The following is a 24,668-nucleotide window of genomic DNA, read 5'->3' as shown; positions in this document are numbered from 1 at the left end:
ACGGATGGAAATGAAATTATCAGGTAAGCATAATTTATGTTTTCCATCTTAATGGAAGGAGAGTCCACTGCTTCATTCATTACTTGTGGGAACAAATACTGAAGCTCTAGAGGACACTGAATGAAAAATGGCAGGGTAAAAGGAGGCGGACCCTATACTGAGGGCACCACAGTCTGCAGAACCTTTCTCCCAAAAGTTGTTTCCGCCAAAGCAAAAACATAAAATTTGTAAAATGTTGCAAAAGTATGTAAAGAGGACCAAGTAGTTGCCTTACAAATCTGCTCTATAGAAGTCTCGTTCCTAATGGCCCAAGAAGAGGCCACAGCTCTATTTGAATGAGCCATAATTCTCAGAGGAGGCTTATATCCCGCTGTCTCAATGCGAAACGGAGGACACTCCTCAGCCAAAAAGATAAGGAAGTCGAAGAGGACCTCTGACCCCCAAGTTTCCCGGAAAGAGAACAAACAGAGAAGAAGTTTGTCTAAATTCCTATGTGGTCTAAAGATAGGACTTCAAGGCACAAACCACATCCAGAACTACGTTGAAAGGAACCACAATCTCTGGTTTGTAAAACAGCCTTATCAGCATGGAAAGCCAGATAAGGAGGGACGCATTGCTAGGCAGTAATCACAAATACTCTGCGCACAGAAGCAATAGCCCATAGAAAAGGAACATTCCAAGACAATAATTTAACGTCTACTTCATGAATAGGCTCCAACAGAGCCAGTGCAAAACCTAAAGAACAAGATTTAAACTCCAAGGAGGAGCAATAGATCTAAACACAGGTCTGATCCTAACAGAGCCTTAACAAGTGACTGCACATCAGAAAGCTCAGCGAATCTCTTGTGCAGTAACTCAGAAAGGGACGAAATCTGTCCCCTCAGGGGACTTGCAGAAAGCCCTTCACAAGTTCATCCTGGAGAACAGCATAAGTAGGTCCTCCACACCTTATGATAGATGCGACGAGTAACCAGCTACGAGCTTGAATGAGAGTAAAAATACTCTCAGAAACCCTCTCTTGACTAGGACTAAGCGTCCAATCTCCACGTAGTCAGCCTCGGAGATCTAGACATAAATGAGCAAAGAGACCTTGGTCAGAAGATCCCTGCGACAAGGTAACATCCACGGAGGAGATAACGACATCCCCAATAGTCTGCAAACCATATCCTTCGCGGCCAAGACGGAGCAATCAGTATCACTGACAACTGCTTTATTCGAGACACTACACTAGGAAGTAGTGGTAACGGCCATAAAAGATAAATTAGATTAAACCTCCAAGGCCCCGCTAATGCATCTGTTAGCTCTGCCTGAGGAACCCTGTACCTCGACCCATATCTGGGTAACTTGGAAATGAGACGTCATAAGACCTTCCTCTTGCAAATTTCTTCAAACACTCGGGATGGAGAGACCAATACCCCAGATTAAAGTATTGTCTGCTGAGGAAATCCGCTTGTCCACACCCAGAATGTGTATCGCTGACAGCGAACAAATGTGGGTCTCCGCCCACTCCAGAATTCAAGATACTTCCCTCATAGCTAGGGAGCTTCTCGTTGCCCCCTGATGGTTGATGTAAGCCACCGAGGATATATTGTCTGATTGAAATTTGATAAAATGGGATGAACCCAGCAGAGACCCAGCTTTCAGAGCATGGTATATTGCCTGAAGATCCAAATGCGATCGGGAAGGATCTTTTCCTCCTGAGTCCATAGGCCCTGTGCCTTCCTGGCACTCCTGACTCTCAACCGTAGTCACAATCACCCAGGATGGTCTTAAGACGGACATCCAACTGATCCGGACAAAAACACCAGAGAGCGATTCTCTCAATCTGTTGTCCAGAGAATCAGTTGAGACAGATCAGAATGATCGCCGTTCCACTGCTTCAGCATGCACAGTTGCAACAGTCTGAGGTGAAACATAGCAAATGAAATGATGTCCATGCTGGACACCATGAGACCAATCACCTCCATACACCGAGCCACAGATGGCCTTAAGGAGGTCTGGAGGGCAATTTTGAAGCTAGCCTGCAACGTCTCTGGTCTGTTAGAAAAATTCTCATGTCTATGGAGACTATTATAGTACTATTATAGAATTCCACCCTGGTACTCAATACAAGAAAACTCTCTCTAGATTTATCTTCCATCCATGGGATCGAAGAAGAAGAAGTCCAATCTCCGAAAAACTTCTTGGAGAATGCCACGTTGGCCGAGAATCAAACCAGGGCCAACTACTTGGAAGGCAGTTATGCTCACCACTATACCAGCTAGACCAAACAGAAGATCAATAAACTGGAAGTGCTGGTCCAGGAACGCAAATCCTAGGAACTGGAAGTGGTCCATGAGGATTGGTATGTGACGGAAGCATCCTTTAGATCTATCGTGGTCATGAACTGCCCTTCTCGAACGAGAGGAAGAATGGACCTATTGTCTCCCTCTTGAACGAGGGGATATTTAAAAATTTGTTTAAGCACTTCAGATCCAAATCGAATGGAAAGTTCCCTTCTTCTTTGGAACCACAAAAAGGTTTGAATAGTATCCCAAATCTCCCACTGCGATAGGCACTGGGACAATAACTCCTAAGAGAACAGATCCCGTATGCACCCCAGAAAGGCTTCCCTCTTTTCTGGTCAGGAAGACAGGAGAGAGGAGGAACTGCCCTTGGGTGGCTGAGACTTGAAACCTATTTTGTGACCCTGAGCTATGACCTCCAGGACACATGGATCCTGCACGTCCCTGAACCAAGCGACTGAAAAGAGCGACAGATTGCACAATACATGATCCAGAAGAGGATCAGGGACCGCCCGTTCATGCCGACTTAGACTCGGCGGGCTTCTTGCTCTGCTTGGATTTATTCCAGGACTGAGCCGGCTTCCAAGAGCTCTGGGTTTGCTCAGGCTTAGCGCAGGACTTGCGGTAGAAGGGCACCCTTTGCCCCCTGTGACCGTGGAGATAATTGAGTCCAGGCCTGGACCAAACAAATCATTCCCTTAAAGGGGAGGGAAAGAAGTCTAGACTTAGAAGTCATATCCGCAGACCATGACTTCAGAGCCCGACGGGCCTGAACAGAAAAGGCTGAAGCCTTAGCATTTAGGCGAATAATCTGCCTAATAGCATCACAGATAAGATAATTAGCAGCCATCAAGGCCGTAAATCTTTCCTGAGTAACGTTGATCAATCCTATCAGGAGTCACACCAGAAGGTAGTTTCTCCAGCAACCGAGGCAATGTCCGCCTCCGGTTGAAACAAATATCCCGTATGTTAAAAAAAACTGTCTTAACAGAGTTTCCATCCTTTATCCATGGGCTCTTAAAATGAAGAGCTATACTCAAACGGAATAGTAAGATGTTTAGCAAAGGTGAAGATAGTGCCATCCTTTTTAGGGACGGAACCTCACAACTCCATTTAGAGTCCAGGTCCGGGAACAATTTGTTAAAGGGAGAAGAGTCCCATTCAGTCTTAATATGTTCGCCATCTAACAGGAGTAGGGAAGGATAAGGTACCACCCTACCAACTCTATCCAATTTAGGAATTAAACGTTCCTCAGGCAATTTGGCCTCTGGAACCACTGAATTCCCTAAAACTAAAGTCTGGTTCCTCTGCAGCCGGAGGTTTAGAGGCAGCAGACTCCGACCCAGAAAGTTCCTACTCTGTAGTCTCAGAAAGAACTTCATCTTCTGATAACCCTATTAGTTAAATCCAATAAATTATATGATGTACTCTGGGAAGGAGTGAAATATGTAACCTTTCGCTTGTGCTTAGAAAGGCAAGGTAAAGCATTAAAGGCCGCAGACACCGCCGTCTGAGCTGCGCAGTAACGTCTGGTGAAAAAATGCCCCCCTCCAGATGGAGGATCAGAGGTAGACAGCTCAGTGGTATCAAACATGTTGGATATTATTACATTATGAAGGCATATGGAACATAATTGATGGGGCAGTAAGGCATGCTCACATTATAAACAGGAATTACTCTTTAGGAATAGAGGGTGTGCCCTCTAAGTTACAGAATCCTCCAGCGCTAGTGCAATAACCGGAGAACTATAGAAATAAAACATTATTTTATTAAAAATAATAATATGCCAATGACTGTGGCACTCACCACCTCCCATGACCTAGACAGTACAGAGAGTAAGGACTCCTCTCTGATAGACACCCGGTCAGGAAAGAGGGAAGAATCATATGGTGCACAATGCAGGACCATCCCTGCTATAAGAAAAAGCGTGCAAAGCTTGTAAGCTGCATGGCTCTCAAAGTGAAAGTGAAATCTGTATGTTCCATAACAGCCTATGAGCCCATAACATCTCACACATCAAAGCAGCATAACATCAAATAAACATATAAGATTATTCCCCCTGTTCAATAATCCCCCTCAGGAGATATTAACCCTTGATTCTAAACAGATAAAAGGAGTCACACTGTGACCCTGTCTTCTAGCGTTATCATACATGTTTGAAAAAATTAAATGATCTTACCAAAATCTACGCCGTGGAACAGGAACACAGCATTTCAAGTATGACAGGTTAGTAGCATCGCTCCTGACATGGACTTGAGAGCAGAAAGCAGGCAGCGAAACTCGTCAACGCTGATTGCTTATGGAGCTGTTAATCTGAGTCGGGATGGTTTCGCAGAGACAGCACTCCCTGCATCTCCGGACTCTAACTTTCACCCATGCTCTCACTGAGAAGCTGACAGGACTACTTAAAACTCCAGTCACATTGTGAAGAGTACTACCCTCCATAAGAGACTACTCCGAATCTTCCGACACTTCTCTGCCAACCTCCTGTGACGAAAGGCAAAGAATGACTGGGGGATGAGGGGAGTGGGGGAGGTATTTAAGCCTTTGGCTGGGGTGTCTTTGCCTCCTCCTGGTGGCCAGGTTCTTAATTCCCACAAGTAATGAATGAAGCAGTGGACTCTCCTCCCATTAAGATGGAAATATATGTATATAAGCATATACAGTACATATATATTTACTGGGAACACACAGTTCCCATAGACCGCAATGTAAAGGCACTTTTTAGCCCACACCGCCAATCTTTAATCCCTTAAAACTGCCCCGTGTATTATTTTTTTAAGAAAAAAAGCTTCTATTTTGGGGGCATTTGGGGCACTTTTAGAAAATTAACCAGAGATCTGATTTCTGGGTTATTTTCTGAGCATTAATTGTTACCGCTAGCATGCGGTGGCTGGTTATTTATTGTGTGCCCACAAACGAGCAAATTTGCCTGTTTGCTAGTGCGCAATGAATTAGCGCTCCACTTGTAATCTAGCCCTAGTCATTTTTTTTGCATCTAAGACAGCACATTTTAAAACATATCAAACTATATATATTTTTTTAGTAGACAACCCAAAGTATTGATCTAGGCCCATATTGGTATATTTCATGCCACCATTTCACCGCCAAATGCGATCAAATAAAAAAAATCGTTAACTTTTTCACAATTTTAGGTTTCTCACAAATTGTTGTACATTATTCTCTGGGATCTCCTTTGTTCAGAAATATCAGACTTATATGGCTTTGGCATTGCTTTTTGGTAACTAGAAGGCCGCTAAATGCCGCTGCGCACCACACTTTATTATGCCCAGCAGTGAAGGGGTTAATTAGGTAGCTTGTAGGGTTAAGTTTAGCTTTAGTGTAGAGATCAGCCTCCCACCTGACACATCCCACCCCCTGATTCCTCCCTGACCCCTCTCAAAACAGCTCTTTTCTCTCCCACCCCCCAAAGGTCACCCCATCTTAAGTTCTGTCAGTACTAAAATAAAATACTTTTTTCGTTTATTTTTTTTAATATATATATTTTTTATATATATTTTCTGCAGGGTAGTATCCCCCCTTACCTCCCTAATCCCCCCCAGGCAGCTCTCTAACCCTCCCCCTCTACCTATTTGCCGCCATCTTAGGTACTTGCAGCTGTCTTTCTGTAGTGTAGCTGCCCCCCCCTCAATACCCTACCCCCTCCTCCTCCCAGATCCCTTGCCGTCAACTGATCCCACATAGGAAAGCCCTCATTGCCCCTCCTCCCTCCCCCCCCCCAATGATGCACTTATTTTTTTTATTTTTTTTTTTATCTCTGTAGCATGGCTTTGCGGTCCCACCCACTCCCACCCACCTCCCACCCCAACAAAGATGGGCCGCCCCCCTGCCTCCCTCCTTAGCCTCCCACCCACCAACGATCGGCACCACCGCTGTCGGATGCAGAGAGTGCCACAGAGTGGCCCTCTCTGCATCAGTAACTCTGCAAATCTATTTCTGCAGCGCCACACTCATGGGACATGCAGAAATAGCACAATCTCGCTATTTTGAGCGAGATCGCGGCAGAGAGAAGCCCAGGACTGCAACGACATACAGGGTCACTGGTCCTTAAGGGGTTAAGTACCTTTAGTCCAATTGTAAATAAATATACTCTTTATAAACAGCTCAGGAAATATATTATTACTTGTGTTTGATAGCCATATTTATTTATGTGGCCCTAAAAGGGATATAAAAGTCAGTTTTATTATTGTAAAAAACAATACACTAAACAGTGGGTTATACTCAATAAAAATCATAGTAAAATGTATTATTCATCATTTTAAAAGGGGTTTTACCTTTAATTTTATTTCTTTTTTAACTCATGTGGTGTCCATTACTTCCGGTTACAGCACCACAAGACCAGTGTCACTACAGGAAGGGAATGTAGCAGTTTGAGGTGTTGAAGGAGACATCTAATCTAGCTGCAGTTTGTTGCGCACGTTCAGTAGAGGCTTTGGGGCCTATTTAACAAAGGTCTGGCGGACCTGATCCGACAGTGCGGATCAGGTCCTACAGACCTCGCTGAATGTGGAGAGACGCCGCCCCCTGCAGATTCGCGGCCGCCAGCAGGCGGGTGTCAATCAACCCGATCATACTCAATCGGTTGAATTGCGGCGATGTCTGTCCGCCTGCTCAGAGCATGCGGACAGGTTATGGAGCAGCGGTTTTAGACCGCTGTTTAATAACTGGTGTTTCTGGCGAGCGTGCAGGCTCACCAGAAACACGTGCCCTCAAGCTTCATCCGGAGCTTGATAAATGGGCCTCATAAGCTGCAAAAATCATGTGACAATGGAAACTAAGTTCTACAATGTCTGCTTGCTTATCTAGCTGTAGGCAATGGTTACACTGATAATTTCTAAATGCTCTTTTAGTAAGAAACTACTAGGAGCACTGATTCATATCTCTTTAAATATTTAGGGCCAGATTACAAGTTGAGCACAAAATATTGTTTCCGCAAAATCTATATTTGCGCTCAACTGAATAATACTAGTGCATGCAAATGTGCGCTGGTATTACAAGTGAGGTGCTATGCAAATGCAATTGCACGAGAGCCAGCTTCCATAGGCTCATATGAGAGCCTTGTTCTGATCCCGTCAGACATGGCATGAGAACTAGCGCAGCAAGGGAGTAAGCCCCAAGGCAGAACATACAGTGATCTGAGATGTCATCGCAGAAAATGCATCATGTCTGCAGAAAGAACAGGACACATGCAGGAACTGTTATCGCTTTAACTTTGCAGCACTGCTCCACATTAGGGTGTTCTTTTCAAAAAGAGCTGTGCTCTGGCTGCACTGTGTAAGTTTTCCTTAGCACGGTGCATTCAGAGCAAAGTGCTGTTTGAAGTGAACAGTCAAATATGCAGTAGTGCTGCAAAGCAGCAGTGCATTGATTGTTGACTGGCTCTCAGGGATTATTGTCAAACCCACCCCCCTAGCCTTTCCCAGTCTGCAAAGCTGTTTTTTTCTGAATGTAAGACGTTCGTATGAGCAATGCACCTTTTTTATTACTACATTTCTATGTTAGACGATTTTACAATTTCTTTTTTTGTCTGCAGCTAATTTGCAATGCAATTTTGAACTACTACAATATATTCTAAAACTTTAAAAATGGCTTTATTCTCCAATTAACCAACACATTGCAGTTGTACTGGTGCTTTAGTATAACTGCCTGATTTAAAATTGAATTTTATTTAAAAATGACCTGCAGAAACATTTCACTAAAAAAATTCTCATCGCAGAAAGTGAAAAAAAGTTCTGCCTCTGGGGGAGTAAGTTGCGCAGCGATGGGCAGCAATTTTAAATATATATGTATATGAATATGCTTTTTGCAGTTACTTTATTAAAAAAAAAAAGATTCTACCATTCTTTATTTTTTAATAAAGATTAATATATTGAAATTTGGGGCCAATAAGGGGACTTTTAGAAAATTAGCCAGAGATCTGTAATAAATTAATCTAGCCCTTCATTGTGTAAAAATTATTTCTTTAAATAGTACTTTTTTCATATGTTTGTTATAAATGTTTAGAGTTTAATATTAATATAATACTGGAAATAAATCTATATACTTATTATATTAACAATCGGGTGTTCAATTTTTTTATTTGAAAATATTAGAAACTTTAATCTAATATACCCCCCCCCCCCCAGGAAAGAAGAATGAGAAAGCAATACACAGAACAAATTATCGATTGCTCTTTTATTTATTTATTTTAATTCTAGGGTAAGGTGACAAGATTTTTAAAATGAAATCCGGGGACATTTTTTTTTATTTATTGGCAAATGGTAAAAAACTATTGTATTAGCATATTTTCCTCAAATTATATATGCAGTGTATTTGGTATGTGTTTATGAAGTGATTGTATGATATATACCTTATTTCTCACATTTCGTCCATGAAATAAAAACAATACTTCTTAAAAATGTTTGGGATACGACTACCAAATGTTAAGAAGATAAGATAGAGACAAAACGTTCCAATGCATAGTTTGTATTTTATTCTTACCAAAGAATTCTGGTTCAACAATAACAATATAAATTAACAATTCAGAACAGTAAAATATTGCATAGTAACATCACATAGGATACCTTCGAACATATATAATGAAATATGAATCGCTAACTGTTATAAGACTATCAGGCCAATTTATCAAAGGGCTTGCGGACCTGATCCGACACTGCGGATCAGGTCCGCAAGACCTCGCTAAATGTGGAGAGCAATACGCTCTCCGCATTTAACATTGCACCAGCAGCTCACAAGAGCTGCTGGTGCAATGCCGCCCCCTGCTGACTCGCGGCCAATCAGCCGCCAGCAGGGAGGTGTCAATCAACCCGATCGTATTCGATCGGGTTGATTTCCGGCGATTCCGGTCCGCCTGCTCAGAGCAGGCGGACAGGGTTATGGAGCAGTGGTCTTTGTGACCGCTGCTTCATAAGTTGTGTTTCTGGCGAGTCTGAAGACTCGCCAGCAACACGGCCCTTCAAGCTCTGTACGGAGCTTGATAAATGGGCCTGAATGAATGTTAATATCCCAAGCACATGCAGTGTTTATCAGTTCAGTGTTTTGCACCAGTAGTTCTCTTAATACATATCCAAAATGGGCCAAATGTATCAAACTAAAACTGGAGCAATATGGAGGCAAGGTGCTAAATTTGGAGCTACTGTTATAGAAACCAAAGTTTCATATCCATTCCCCCACTTCATATGAATTCCCCCTCATTTCAAATCCATTCCACTATTTCATATCCATTCCCTCCAATTTCCTATCCATTCCCCCCATTTCTTATCCATTCCCCCTTTTCATATCCATTAAACTGGATTTGTTGTTGACTGACACATTTTCATAGAAGAGATTATGTATTTTTTGTTCATTTGGAAATGTGTGCCAACTGCCAAGTGCTCATCTGCTAAACAGACTAAGAGCAGCTCAGGATATATCTGCTCAGGAGCAAATTGTCTTCTAAAGAAATTGGTGGAGGAAAACAGACAAATATGGTGACTGGAGATGAAGATGTTTATCTCATTGTGATGTTTATAAAATAATAAAGGTGGTAAATATGACATTTGATGGTATAGTCCCCTATAAAGGTGGTAAATAGGACATTTGATGGTATAGTCCCCTATAAAGGTGGTAAATAGGACATTTGATGGTATAGTCCCCTATAAAGGTGTAATATTATGACATTTGGTGTTATAGTCCTCTATAATGGTGTTAAATAGGATATTTGGTGGTATAGTCCTCTATAATGGTGGTAAATAGGATATTTGGTAGTATAGTCCTCTATAATGGTGGAACATAGGACATTCAGTGGTATAGTCCTCTATATCCAAAAATCAATGGGACCTGGTAATTATTCTGATTACATCTACTTCCCATTGAACATATATTTCTATGGTAGCATTTACTCCCCATGGAACCTCTATTTCTAGTTCTTCTATGTAATCATCCTCATTGTCATACATCTCTGCTCTACAGAATGGGCATTGGGTGTTTTCCTGCTACCACCTACTAATGCACGCAGAATGAAAAATATGGTGGCAGGGGAGAGTGGTCAGGAAGTCCTGGTCCTTATATTCCAAAAGGCAGATGGAGTATGGCTCTGGTGTGTTGTTATCACCGTTATGTTGGTTTGGTTCCTCAGGTCTCAGAAGTTGTATCTGTCTTTCCTCTGCCCTCCTATTAGGAACATTAGGCTGATTGCTCCTATGATGTCTATGATGTCTATTTCTACGATTTCTGTTTCTACACTCGTGTCTGGACGTTGCTATAAGAAAAATGCACCACCATATCAAAGGAATAAACTAGTTATACTGCTATCTAAATAGTAAAAAAATACAAGATTTTTAGGATAGAATATATATTTCTTTAAATTCTTGTGAAAATGTACAGTAATAAGCCATTACAGGTGATTTATTTTTTGTTTTTCAACATAAAATGGATAAGTAAATACTTTTTCTGCCACCCTTTTCCATAATGATAATAATCTCCTGTCACACTCATATTACTATTTACCCAGTTTGTAGAAGAGTGAAAGGAAAGGCACAATAAGCCCCAGAAAATACATCTGGGTAGTTTTCCGATAAAGTGGAATGAAAGGAATATTAAACAGTAAATAGATGCTAGACATAATGTCGTATTCAAAGCAAATAATAGATTTTTTTTACAACTCCATTAGTTGTTTAAGTATTGAAGATATAAGTACAGGTGGCCCTCGTTTTGCGCCGGTTCAATTTGCGCCGGTTCAGTTATGTGACTGCTATTGAGAAGCAATGAGAAGCACTGAGAAGCAGTGCATTGATTAAAATAAGGGCAGGCCAGTAGGTGGAGCTGTACACTTGTGTTGCAGCAAAGACATTACAAGCCTAGCAGGCTGAAATTAATCAGTGTAAACAGACCAGAGCTATGGAGCAGCTTTTTAAGGAACAAGATATAGCAGCCATGATAAATGGAAACTTCCCTTTCATCTTCCTGCCCAGCTGCTTAAAGACTAGGAGGTCAGGTTGCCTATAAATCAGTCCAGACTGTAATGCACAGAATTGCTGCAGACCCCATATTAGCTAACAGTGTATGCTACTGTTGTCAATGAAGGCAGAGACCTGTTTGCAGAAAAATGCAACTAAAAATGTTTTTGTTCATTAAACTTAGTTGATGATACATACTGTGTTGTGTGCTTATTTTATACTGTTTATAATGCTGTTTAGGTGTTACTTATGTCAATTTTGAGAGGGGCCTGGAACCTAACCTCTTCACTTCCCATTGACTTACATTATAAACTGGGTTTTAATTTACAGCGGTTTCAATTTACAACCATTCCTTCCGGAACCTAACCCTGGCGTAAATTGAGGGCTACCTGTACTTTAGTTTCTATAAAGTATTGGGCACCACCATGTTTAAACTTCAAGGAATACAAAACCCAATTATTTTGTGATTCAGACAGAGCATACAATTTAAAAAAGTTTCCAATTTAGTTCTATTATCAAATTGCTTTGTCCCAATAATATTCAGTGTTGAAGAGATACCTAGGTAGCATCTGAAGTACTACATGGCAGGAAATAGTGCTGACATATAGTGCTCTTGCAAATCATAACATTATTGCAAAACTGCTGCCATATAGTGCTCCAGAAATGGGCCTTCTTCTAAGCTTACATCCCTGCCTTTTAACAAAAGATACCAAAAGAGCAAAGTTTAATTAATAATAAAAGTAAATTAGAAAGTTGTTTAAATTGTATGCTCTATCTAAATAATGAAAGAAAAAATGTGGGTTTCATATTCCTTTAAACTGCTGAAGACAAATAGAGACAGTTGTAAAAGAGGAAATAAAAAGACTGTGCAAACAAGGCAGAAAAAGAATCTTGGTTAGATAATTACTATGTTCCAGACAGACTTGTTTGCATTAGAGAACCAACGGTTTTCAGAGCTAAAGTACAGGAAAGGGGAACAAAATATGTCAGGCCTAACACAACATTGATTCTATAAAACAACAAATACAAGAAAGCACCTCATAGGGTAGAGCGTCTGTTCAAGTGAATTATAAAAAGGAATATATGAAAATAAAGTCACACGTGTAAATGCTCTGGATGTGCAATGATAGCAGGCCAGAACCTCTGAACCCTGTTTCTGAATTACTTAAACAGACTTTCTAACGTATGAGGCACAATAAAGAACCCAAATATTTTCTTTGTTGATTCAGATAGAGAATACAATTTTAAACAACATTCCAATTTACTTATATTATCTAATTTGCTTCATTCTTTAGATATCCTTTGTTAAAGAAATAGCAATGCACATGGGTGAGCCAATCACACGAGGCATCTATGTGCAGCCACCAATCAGCAGCTACTGAGCCTATCTAGATATGCTTTTCAGAAAAGTATATCAAGATAATGAAGCAAATTAGATAATAGAAGTAAATTGGAATGTTGTTTAAAATTATATTTTCTATCTGAATCATGAAAGAAAATGTTTGGGTTTAATGTCCCTTTAACATAGTGATACATATATATATATATATATATACAGGTAGCCCTCAGTTTACGCCGGGGTTAGGTTCCAGAAGGAATGGTTGTAAATCGAAACCGTTGTAAATTGAAACCCAGTTTATAATGTAAGTCAATGGGAAGTGAGCGAGATAGGTTCCAGGCCCCTCTCAAAATTGTCATAAGTAACACCTAATACATTATTTTAAAAGCATTATAAACCTAATAAAATAATCACACAACACAGAATATAAAATTAAACTAAGTTAAATGAACAAAAACATTTGCTAAACAGCATTATAAACCTAATAAAATAATCACACAACACAGACTTCACTTGCATTTTTCTGCAAACAGTTCTTTCTATGCATTCCTATCTGGACTGAGTTATAGACAGGAAGATCTTGTTCCTTTGAAATCTGCTCGATAGCTCAGGTCTGGTTAAACTGATTAATTTCAGCTTTCTTGGCTTTGCTGCAACACAAGCGGACAGCTCCACCTTCTTGCTATTTTAATAAATGCACTGCTTCTCAATGCTTTTCAATAGCAGTCACATGACTGGAAAAAAAGGTTATTATTCTGAAACGGTGTAAATTGAACCGTTGTAAAACGAGGGCCACCTGTATATGACTAAATCTATATATGTTTATATGCATGTACACGTATTTTTATGTGTGTGTGTATATATATATATATATATATGTGTGTGTATTTACAGGTATATATACACATATAAACACATATAAACACACATATATATATAAAAAATCTAATTTATGCAATATTCGTATTTAATAAATTGTTTAAAGTGAAACTGAACCCAGATTTTTTTCTTTAGTGATTCAGATAGAGCATGAAATTTTAAGCAACTTTCTAATTCACTACTAGTATCACATTTTCTTCATTCTCTTGGTATCTTTATTTGAAATGCAAGAATGTAAGTTTAGATGCTGGCCCATTTTTGGTGAACAACCTGGGTTGTCCTTGCTGACTGGTGGATAAAATCATCAACCAATAAAAAAGTGCTGTCCAGAGTTCTGAACCAAAAAAAAAAGCTTAGATGCCTTATTTTTCGAAAAAGATAGCAAGAGAACGAAAGCAAATTTATTATAGGAGTAAATTAGAAAGTTGCTTAAAATTGCATGCTCTATCTGAATCATGAAAATTGGGTTCAGTGTCCCTTTAACTGTGTATGTACTGTAAATATTTAACATTCCAATTTTCTTCATATAGGGGAATATGTTCTAAATATTTTTAAATAGACTATATATATATATATCCTATATTATAAAAGGCCAAGTGTGTTTGTCTGAAGCTGTCATGCGCAGTAGAGACTGCACGCACGGACAAACACACGTCAGTGTGTGGTGGAGTGGGCGTGGCCGGCGGGTGCGTTGTGGGCGTGGCTAGCGGGTGCGTCGTGGGCGGGGTCAACTGCCGAAACAGAGCAGAAGATGGGGGATAAAGAGATGGGGGAGAGAGAGAGACGGGGGATTAAAAGAGGGGGGAGAGAGAGACAGCACAAAAGAGAGAGGAGAGACAGAGACAGCACAAAAGAGAGAGGAGAGACAGAGAAAGCACAAACGAGAGGGGTGAGACAGAGACAGCACAAAAGAGAGAGGAGAGACAGAGACAGCACAAAAGAGAGAGAAGAGACAGCACAAAAGAGAGAGGAGAGACAGAGACAGCACAAACGAGAGGGGAGAGACAGAGACAGCACAAAAGAGAGAGGAGAGACAAAGACAGCACAAAAGAGAGAGGAGAGACAGAGACAGCACAAAAGAGAGAGGAGAGACAGAGACAGCACAAAAGAGAGAGGAGAGACAGAGACAGCACAAAAGAGAGAGAAGAGACAGAGACAGCACAAAAGAGAGAGGAGAGACAGCACAAAAGAGAGAGGAGAGAGCACAAAAGAGAAAGGAGAGACAGCACAAAAGAGAGAGGAGAGGCAGCACAAAAGAGAAAGGAGAGACAGAGACAGCATAAAAGAGAGAGGAGAGACAGAGACAGCACAAAAGAGAGAGGAGAGACAGAGACAGCACAAAAGAGAGAGGAGAGACAGAGACAGCACAAAAGAGAGGAGAGACAGAGGCCTAGATTTAGAGTTGGGCGGTAGCCGTCAAAACCAGCATTAGAGGCTCCTAACGCTGGTTTTTACCGCCCGCTGGTATTTGGAGTCAGTCAGGAAAGGGTCTAACGCTCACTTTCCAGCCGCGACTTTTCCATACCGCAGATCCCCCTACGCCATTTGCGTATCCTATCTTTTCAATGGGATCTTTCTAACGCCGGTATTTAGAGTCTTGGCTGAAGTGAGCGTTAGAAATCTAACGACAAAACTCCAGCCGCAGAAAAAAGTCAGTAGTTAAGAGCTTTCTGGGCTAACGCCGGTTTATAAAGCTCTTAACTACTGTGCTCTAAAGTACACTAACACCCATAAACTACCTATGTACCCCTAAACCGAGGCCCCCCCCACATCGCCGCCACTCTATTAAAATTTTTAACCCCTAATCTGCCGCGCCGCACACCGCCGCCACCTACGTTATCCCTATGTACCCCTAATCTGCTGCCCCTAACATCGCCGAACCCTACATAATATTTATTAACCCCTAATCTGCCGCCCCAAACGTCGCCGCTACCTACCTACACTTATTAACCCCTAATCTGCCGACTGGACCGCACCGCTACTATAATAAATGTATTAACCCCTAATCCGCCTCACTCCCACCTCAATAACCCTATAATAAATAGTATTAACCCCTAATCTGCCCTCCCTAACATCGCCGACACCTAACTTCAAGCATTAACCCCTAATCTGCCGACCGGAGCTCACCGCTACTCCAATAAATTTTTTAACCCCTAAAGCTAAGTCTAACCCTAACACCCCCCTAAGTTAAATATAATTTTTATCTAACAAAATAAATTAACTCTTATTAAATAAATTATTCCTATTTAAAGCTAAATACTTACCTGTAAAATAAACCCTAATATAGCTACAATATAAATAATAATTATATTGTAGCTATTTTAGGATTAATATTTATTTTACAGGTAACTTTGTAATTATTTTAACCAGCTACAATAGCTATTAAATAGTTAATAACTATTTAATAAGATAAAATAACAAGAAAGAGGCGCCAATGGTGCAGATCAAAAGGTATTTCAAAATATCAAACTTATGTGAACACTAGGTACTCACAATAGGAGGAGGCACTCAGTTGTGCCGGTAGACGCAGGCTGGGTTTTAACAGCAATCCAGCTGGCTGTGAAAGGCAGCAAAAGGTGGCAGCTCTCTATCAGCATCCGATGGAAGAAGATCTAAAAATGTAAGCAAGGATAGAGGCGCCTATGGTGCAGGTAAATGGTGGTACAATGAGTGCTAATAGCCCACTCTAACACAATGTACTCACATTTATTGAAGGCACTCACTTGTGCCTATAGAGGCAGGCTGGATTTTAGCAGCAATCCAGCTGGCTGTAACCGGGTGGAAAGGCTGGTTCGTGGGTGTCAGAGTGCAGGAACTCTATAGTAGCATAGCAAGGTGGTACCAAAATAACACTGAGAGTGGATGTATAATAAAAAATGGATTTATTTAAAACATATTAAAAAAGTTATTCCACTCATCACAGTGTTAAAAACAGCTGGTACATCAGGAATACATGCGACGCGTTTCTCAGTTACAACTGTTTCATCAGGCATGTTTTTAATCACAAATTTTCACTCCTTAAATAGGGCTATGCTACTCTAAAACACCCACATCCCTCCCCCAACAATTAGCAAGCCATAAACCAATCAATGTCCCTCAAACAAGTGTGGGTCAGCCCCTATGTTTCTGTAATGATAAAAATACTACGATAAGAGTACAATGACTTGTGATATGACTGAATACCTGGCTGCTTCTTTGAATTTGTATATGTATATGTAACTATTTCGGCATATGATCATAAAATGCTGACCGATATTTGATAATAACGAAAATTCGTCAAATCTATGTTTTGATTGGGCGTCCTAGCCGTCACTCAAAGTGTGTTAGTAAACACCTGTGCTTAGTGCTTATGATTCGTCCATATGACTGTCAATCAAAATTATTCGTCAGTTATTGCTAGTGTGTGGGGCTACCAATAGAAAAGCTAATAGCAGGCGTGCCCCTGATCTTTACTGACGTCGGTGTTGACCTACAGTAAACGCCCACCGAGGGAGTGTATTAGTTGCTACACTATGATAGGATGTTCCATGGTGATTGTAAACAATGTATCCCATTGGTCCCAATACCGGATACAATATTGAGGCGAGGATCATTATTGGTCACTTAAAAAAAATAATAATAAACACCATGCTCTATTATGCCGGACCCCGAGTAGTGTCAGTTTGAAAAGGAGCTATCCTTCCATAGAATGTAGTCAATGCGGGATATGTATACAAATGTGTGAATATGAACATAATGTGGATAAAATAATAATGTAAGTGAAGGGTTTCAAAGTTATAATTAAAAACGAAGTGTCATGGCGTGTACAGTGATATTAGTGTCCATGAATGTGCTATGTAATTATTCGTATGATTGCATCCACAACCTTAAAAGTGATATGTATGTGAATAAATATCGTCAAAAATTTGCACATATTGATGCATCCAATGCCTCAATAGATGCAACACATTTGCACATACTAATGCATCCAATGCCTCAAAAGATGCAATATATGTGAGATGAAAGTGAATTAAAATAAAACTTGGAGGTGACCTCCTACTCGTGCGAATACTACCACCACATAATAATGTAACATAACTTGTTTGAGGGACATTGATTGGTTTATGGCTTGCTAATTGTTGGGGGTGGGATGTGGGTGTTTTAGAGTAGCATAGCCCTATTTAAGGAGTGAAAATTTGTGATTAAAAACATGCCTGATGAAACAGTTGTAACTGAGAAACGCGTCGCATGTATTCCTGATGTACCAGCTGTTTTTAACACTGTGATGAGTGGAATAACTTTTTTAATATGTTTTAAATAAATCCATTTTTTATTATACATCCACTCTCAGTGTTATTTTGGTACCACCTTGCTATGCTACTATAGAGTTCCTGCACTCTGACACCCACGAACCAGCCTTTCCACCCGGTTACAGCCAGCTGGATTGCTGCTAAAATCCAGCCTGCCTCTATAGGCACAAGTGAGTGCCTTCAATAAATGTGAGTACATTGTGTTAGAGTGGGCTATTAGCACTCATTGTACCACCATTTACCTGCACCATAGGCGCCTCTATCCTTGCTTACATTTTTTAATAACTATTTAATAGCTACCTAGTTAAAATAATTACAAAATTACCTGTAAAATAAATCCTAACCTAAGTTACAATTAAACCTAACACTACACTATCAATAAATTAATTAAATACAATACCTACAAATAAATACAATTAAATAAACTAACTAAAGTACAAAAAATAAAAAAGAACTAAGTTACAAAAAATAAAAAAATATTTACAAACATTAGAAAAATATTACAACAATTTTAAACTAATTACACCTACTCTAAGCCCCCTAATAAAATAACAAAGACCCCCAAAATAAAAAAATGCCCTACCCTATTCTAAAATTAAAATAGAAAAGCTCTTTTACCTTACCAGCCCTGAAAAGTGCCCTTTGCGGGGCATGCCCCAAAGAATTCAGCTCTTTTGCCTGTAAAAAAAACCCATACAATACCCCCCCCAACATTACAACCCACCACCCACATACCCCTAATCTAACCCAAACCCCCCTTAAATAAACCTAACACTAAGCCCCTGAAGATCATCCTACCTTATCTTCACCACGCCGGGTATCACCGATTCGTCCTGGCTCCGACGTCTTCATCCAAGCCCAAGCGGGGGGCTGAAGATGTCCATGATCCGACTGAAGTCTTCATCCAAGCCGGAGCTGAAGAGGTCCATGATCGGGCTGAAGTCTTCATCCAAGCGGGAGCTGAAGAGGTCCATGATCGGGCTGAAGTCTTCTATCAAGCGGCATCTTCAATCTTCTTTCTTCCGGATCCATGGTCATCCCGCCGACGCGGAACATCCATCTTCACCGACGACTTCCCGACAAATGACGGTTCCTTTAAGGGACGTCATCCAAGATGGCGTCCTTTGAATTCCGATTGGCTGATAGGATTCTATCAGCCAATCGGAATTAAGGTAGGAAAATTCTGATTGGCTGATGGAATCAGCCAATCAGAATCAAGTTCAATCCGATTGGCTGATCCGATCAGCCAATCAGATTGAGCTCGCATTCTATTGGCTGATCGGAACAGCCAATAGAATGCGAGCTCAATCTGATTGGCTGATCGGATCAGCCAATCGGATTGAACTTGATTCTGATTGGCTGATTCCATCAGCCAATCAGAATTTTCCTACCTTAATTCCGATTGGCTGATAGAATCCTATCAGCCAATCGGAATTCGAGGGACGCCATCTTGGATGACGTCCCTTAAAGGAACCGTCATTCGTCGTGAAGTCGTCGGTGAAGATGGATGTTCCGCGACGGCGGGATGACCATGGATCCGGAAGAAAGAAGATTGAAGATGCCGCTTGATAGAAGACTTCAGCCCGATCATGGACCTCTTCAGCTCCCGCTTGGATGAAGACTTCAGCCAGATCATGGACCTCTTCAGCTCCGGCTTGGATGAAGACTTCAGTCGGATCATGGACATCTTCAGCCCCCCGCTTGGGCTTGGATGAAGACGTCGGTGACAGGACGAATCGGTGAACCCGGTGTTGTGAAGACAAGGTAGGGAGATCTTCAGGGGCTTAGTGTTAGGTTTATTTAAGGGGGGTTTGGGTTAGATTAGGGGTATGTGGGTGGTGGGTTGTAATGTTGGGGGGGGTATTGTATGGGTTTTTTTTACAGGCAAAAGAGCTGAATTCTTTGGGGCATGCCCCGCAAAGGGCCCTTTTCAGGGCTGGTAAGGTAAAAGAGCTTTTCTATTTTAATTTTAGAATAGGGTAGGGCATTTTTTTATTTTGGGGGTCTTTGTTATTTTATTAGGGGGCTTAGAGTAGGTGTAATTAGTTTAAAATTGTTGAAATATTTTTCTAATGTTTGTAAATATTTTTTTATTTTTTGTAACTTAGTTCTTTTTTATTTTTTGTAGTTTAGTTAGTTTATTTAATTGTATTTATTTGTAGGTATTGTATTTAATTAATTTATTGCTAGTGTAGTGTTAGGTTTAATTGTAGGTAGTTTATTTAATTTATTTATTGATAGTGTAGTGTTAGGTTTAATTGTAACTTAGGTTAGGATTTATTTTACAGGTAATTTTGTAATTATTTTAACTAGGTAACTATTAAATAGTTATTAACTATTTAATAGCTATTGTACCTGGTTAAAATAATTACAAAGTTGCCTGTAAAATAAATATAAATCCTAAAATAGCTACAATATAATTATAATTTATATTGTAGCTATATTAGGGTTTATTTTACAGGTAAGTATTTAGCTTTAAATAGGAATAATTTATTTAATAAGAGTTAATTTATTTCGTTAGATTTAAATTATATTTAATTTAGGGGGGTGTTAGGGTTAGAATTAGCTTTAGGGGTTAAAAAATGTATTAGAGTAGCGGTGAGATCCGGTCGGCAGATTAGGGGTTAATAATTGTAGGTAGGTGGAGGCGACGTTGGGGGCGGCAGATTAGGGGTTAATAAATATAACATAGGGGTCGGCGGTGTTAGGGGCAGCAGATTAGGGGTACATAGGGATAACATAGGTTGCGGCGGTGTACGGAGCGGCAGATTAGGGGTTAATAATAATATACAGGGGTCAGCGATAGCGGGGGCGGCAGATTAGGGGTTAATAAACGTAAGGTTAGGGGTGTTTAGACTCGGGGTACATGTTAGAGTGTTAGGTGCAGACTTAGGAAGTGTTTCCCCATAGGAAACAATGGGGCTGCGTTAGGAGCTTAACGCTGCTTTTTTGCAGGTGTTAGGTTTTTTTTCAGCTCAAACAGCACCATTGTTTTCTATGGGGGAATCGTGCACGAGCATGTTTTTGAAGCTGGCCGCGTCCGTAAGCAACGCTGGTATTTAGAGTTGCAGTGGTGGTAAATATGCTCTACGCTCCCTTTTTGGAGCCTAACGCAGCCCTTCTGTGAACTCTAAATACCAGCGGTATTTAAAAGGTGCGGGGGAAAAAAAGCATGCGTAGCTAACGCACCCCTTTGGCCGCAGAACTCTAAATCTAGCCGAGAGACAGCACAAAGGAGAGAGGAGAGACAGCACAAAAGAGAGAGGAGAGACAGCACAAAAGAGAAAGGAGAGACAGCACAAAAGAGAAAGGAGAGACAGCACAAAAGAGAAAGGAGAGACAGCACAAAAGAGAGAGTAGAGACAGCACAAAAGAGAGAGGAGAGACAGCACAAAAGAGAAAGGAGAGACAGCACAAAAGAGAAAGGAGAGACAGCACAAAAGAGAGAGGAGAGACAGCACAAAAGAGAGAGGAGAGACAGAGACAGCACAAAAGAGAGAGGAGAGACAGAGACAGAACAAAAGAGAGAGGAGAGACAGAGACAGAACAAAAGAGAGAGGAGAGACAGAGCAAAAGAGAGGGGGGATAGAGAGCGAGCAAGGGGTGGGAGAGAGAGCGCAAAAGAGAGGGGGAGAGAGCACAAAAGAGAGGGGGGAGAGAGAGCGCAAAAGAGAGGGGGGAGAGAGAGCGCGAAAGAGAGTGGAGAGAGAGAGAGCGCAAAAGAGGGGAGAGAGAGCGCAAAAGAGAGGGGAGAGAGAGAGCGCGAAAGAGAGGGGAGAGAGAGAGCACGAAAGAGAGGGGAGAGAGAGAGAGCGCGAAAGAGAGGGGAGAGAGAGAGCGCGAAAGAGAGGGGAGAGAGAGCGCAAAAGAGAGGGGAGAGAGAGCGCGAAAGAGAGGGGGGAGAGAGCGCAAAAGAGAGGGGGAGAGAGAGCGCAAAAGAGAGGGGGAGAGAGAGCGCAAAAGAGGGGGGGAGAGAGAGCGCAAAAGAGAGGGGAGAGAGAGATCGCAAAAGAGAAAGGGAGAGAGCGCAAAAGAGAGGAGGGAAAAAAAGCATGCGTAGCTAACGCACCCCTTTGGCCGCAGAACTCTAAATCTAGCCGAGAGACAGCACAAAGGAGAGAGGAGAGACAGCACAAAAGAGAGAGGAGAGACAGCACAAAAGAGAGAGGAGAGACAGCACAAAAGAGAAAGGAGAGACAGCACAAAAGAGAAAGGAGAGACAGCACAAAAGAGAAAGGAGAGACAGCACAAAAGAGAGAGTAGAGACAGCACAAAAGAGAGAGGAGAGACAGCACAAAAGAGAAAGGAGAGACAGCACAAAAGAGAAAGGAGAGACAGCACAAAAGAGAGAGGAGAGACAGCACAAAAGAGAGAGGAGAGACAGAGACAGCACAAAAGAGAGAGGAGAGACAGAGACAGAACAAAAGAGAGAGGAGAGACAGAGCAAAAGAGAGGGGGGATAGAGAGCGAGCAAGGGGTGGGAGAGAGAGCGCAAAAGAGAGGGGGAGAGAGCACAAAAGAGAGGGGGGAGAGAGAGCGCAAAAGAGAGGGGGGAGAGAGAGCGCGAAAGAGAGTGGAGAGAGAGAGAGCGCAAAAGAGGGGAGAGAGAGCGCAAAAGAGAGGGGAGAGAGAGAGCGCGAAAGAGAGGGGAGAGAGAGAGCACGAAAGAGAGGGGAGAGAGAGAGAGCGCGAAAGAGAGGGGAGAGAGAGAGCGCGAAAGAGAGGGGAGAGAGAGCGCGAAAAGAGAGGGGAGAGAGAGCGCGAAAGAGAGGGGGGAGAGAGCGCAAAAGAGAGGGGGAGAGAGAGCGCAAAAGAGAGGGGGAGAGAGAGCGCAAAAGAGGGGGGGGAGAGAGAGAGCGCAAAAGAGAGGGGAGAGAGAGATCGCAAAAGAGAAAGGGAGAGAGCGCAAAAGAGAGGAGGAGAGAGAGAGAGCTCAAAAGAGAGGGGGGAGACAGAGAGCTTAAAAGAGAGGGGGAGAGAAAGATTAAAAGAGAGGGGGGATAGAGAGCAAAAGAGAGGGGGAGGGAGAGAGCAAGGGTGGGACCGCTTTACTGCAAAAAATGGCCCGTGTGAACGGGCTTTAGGACTAGTATATATATATATATATATACAGTATATATATATATATATATATATATATATATATATATATATATATATATATATATATATATATATATATTGGAATAGATATATGGGTTTCCAGTCTCTGTACTTGCCAATTTTCTAAGCAGCTGACTTTGACCCTGTGTTTACTCATATTTACTATCCAAAATCCCCTGTGGTTAAATAGTGCCTGGAGCCCTTTAGAACATTATATCTTAGATTACAAGTGGAGCTCTGGACTGCACTAGGATTAGCGTGTAATCTGGTATTACAAGTCTGTGATAAAGCTGAGTATATTGCTTAATACGCTCTTTTAATGGATATCTAGATCACGCTAAACATTGCTCATATTACAAGCGCTAATAAACTAAGCACGACTTGAGACCTGAAGTAAATTGTTAGGGCTAGAATAAAATATAACAAAACGTATGTAAAACATATTAAAATAAAGTTATATATACGCACACTATTTAGAGCTCCCACTTGCACATTTACTAAGCTAGAAGGAGGCTTTTCTTAAATAAATAAATAAATAAATAAAGAATATATATATATGTATATACAGTATATGTGATTTTTTTTTTTATAAAAATATATATATACACTAATAACCAAATCTGAAATACAGACTTTTAAATTAATATTACATAAAAAATATTTATTTTCCCTGTCTGTAAGTCACAATCTTTTCTGTCTGTGTCTTTGGTTTCTCTCTGTGTTCTAAAATGTAAATAATAATCTATAGTTATTTAAAACAACAAATATTACCTTTCTGTTTACAGTACTGGACTATCCTTCTGAGTGTTACCATTTGAGTGAGGGTAGGATCATTGCTTTATATGATAGTGGAGGAAAAACCCACTCTGTTTGTCTGTCTCAATACAAGCAACTTTATTTAGCAACTTCCTGTTACAAGGGGGAGGAACAAAACAAACTTTATTCATACATACAATTATGCTCTTAGGTTACATCACTGTGAGAGTATATTCAGTAATGGTACTGTGTATATAAAAGTATTAATACTGATATAAAACTACCTTTAGACTGCAAGTATAAACTGTATTATGCAATGGAAATATTGCATAAATGATATAAGATTTTGTTTACAACAAACTATACCATTTTACAGATGCAAATAATCCAAAATCCAAACTATTCTGAAATCCAAATCTGTTCCAGTATCAAGCAGTTTAGATAAATGTTTTTTTATATATATATATATATATATATATATATATATATATATATATATATATATATATATATATATATATATATATATATATATATATATATATATATATATACATATATATATATATATACATATATATATATATATATATATATATATATATATATATATATATATATACATACAGTATAATGTGAGCCCTTCCCTTTCAAACATTTTGCTATATAAAATTTTCATTTTAAACAAATGAAGGACTAGATTAGAAATAGCTCGCTATCAGTAAAAGGAGCGTAAGCATGATTGCGAGATTGCAGTGTTTTTTACACTCTAATCCATATGACAAGTGTTGCTCTGTTTAAATAACCACAAATTTGTTTACAATCCCCATATTTTCTATGGGCGGTGATAAGCGATTTGTATTACAAGTTGAAAGTAAATGCGATCGCTTAAACAAAATCACATTTTACACTCAAACTTTTTGCGTGAATTGAAAGCTTACGTAAAGAGTTTGACCAGAGGAAAAGTTTGCACAAAACTACACTATTAACCTGTAAACCGCCACACACCCACATCACAAATTATTCCGCTACACTATTAACCCCTAAACCACCACACCCT

General features: G+C 40.5%; 1 long non-coding RNA gene across 1 annotated transcript; it reads right to left on the bottom strand.

Moving 5' to 3' along the window:
- Positions 1 to 8,755: 8,755 nt before the first annotated feature.
- LOC128639535 (uncharacterized) lies at positions 8,756 to 23,741 on the bottom strand. Its single transcript, XR_008399215.1, has 2 exons — positions 23,624 to 23,741; positions 8,756 to 10,545 (listed from the first exon to the last, which is right to left on the bottom strand). It is a non-coding gene; the product is annotated as an uncharacterized LOC128639535 (long non-coding RNA).
- Between the last annotated feature and the right edge of the window lie 927 nt (positions 23,742 to 24,668).

Source organism: Bombina bombina, chromosome 9 (genome assembly GCF_027579735.1).
Source record: "Bombina bombina isolate aBomBom1 chromosome 9, aBomBom1.pri, whole genome shotgun sequence".
NCBI lineage: Eukaryota > Metazoa > Chordata > Amphibia > Anura > Bombinatoridae > Bombina > Bombina bombina.
The sequence above is the reverse complement of the archived record's forward strand: the minus strand, read 5'-3'. Positions and strand labels throughout refer to the sequence as shown.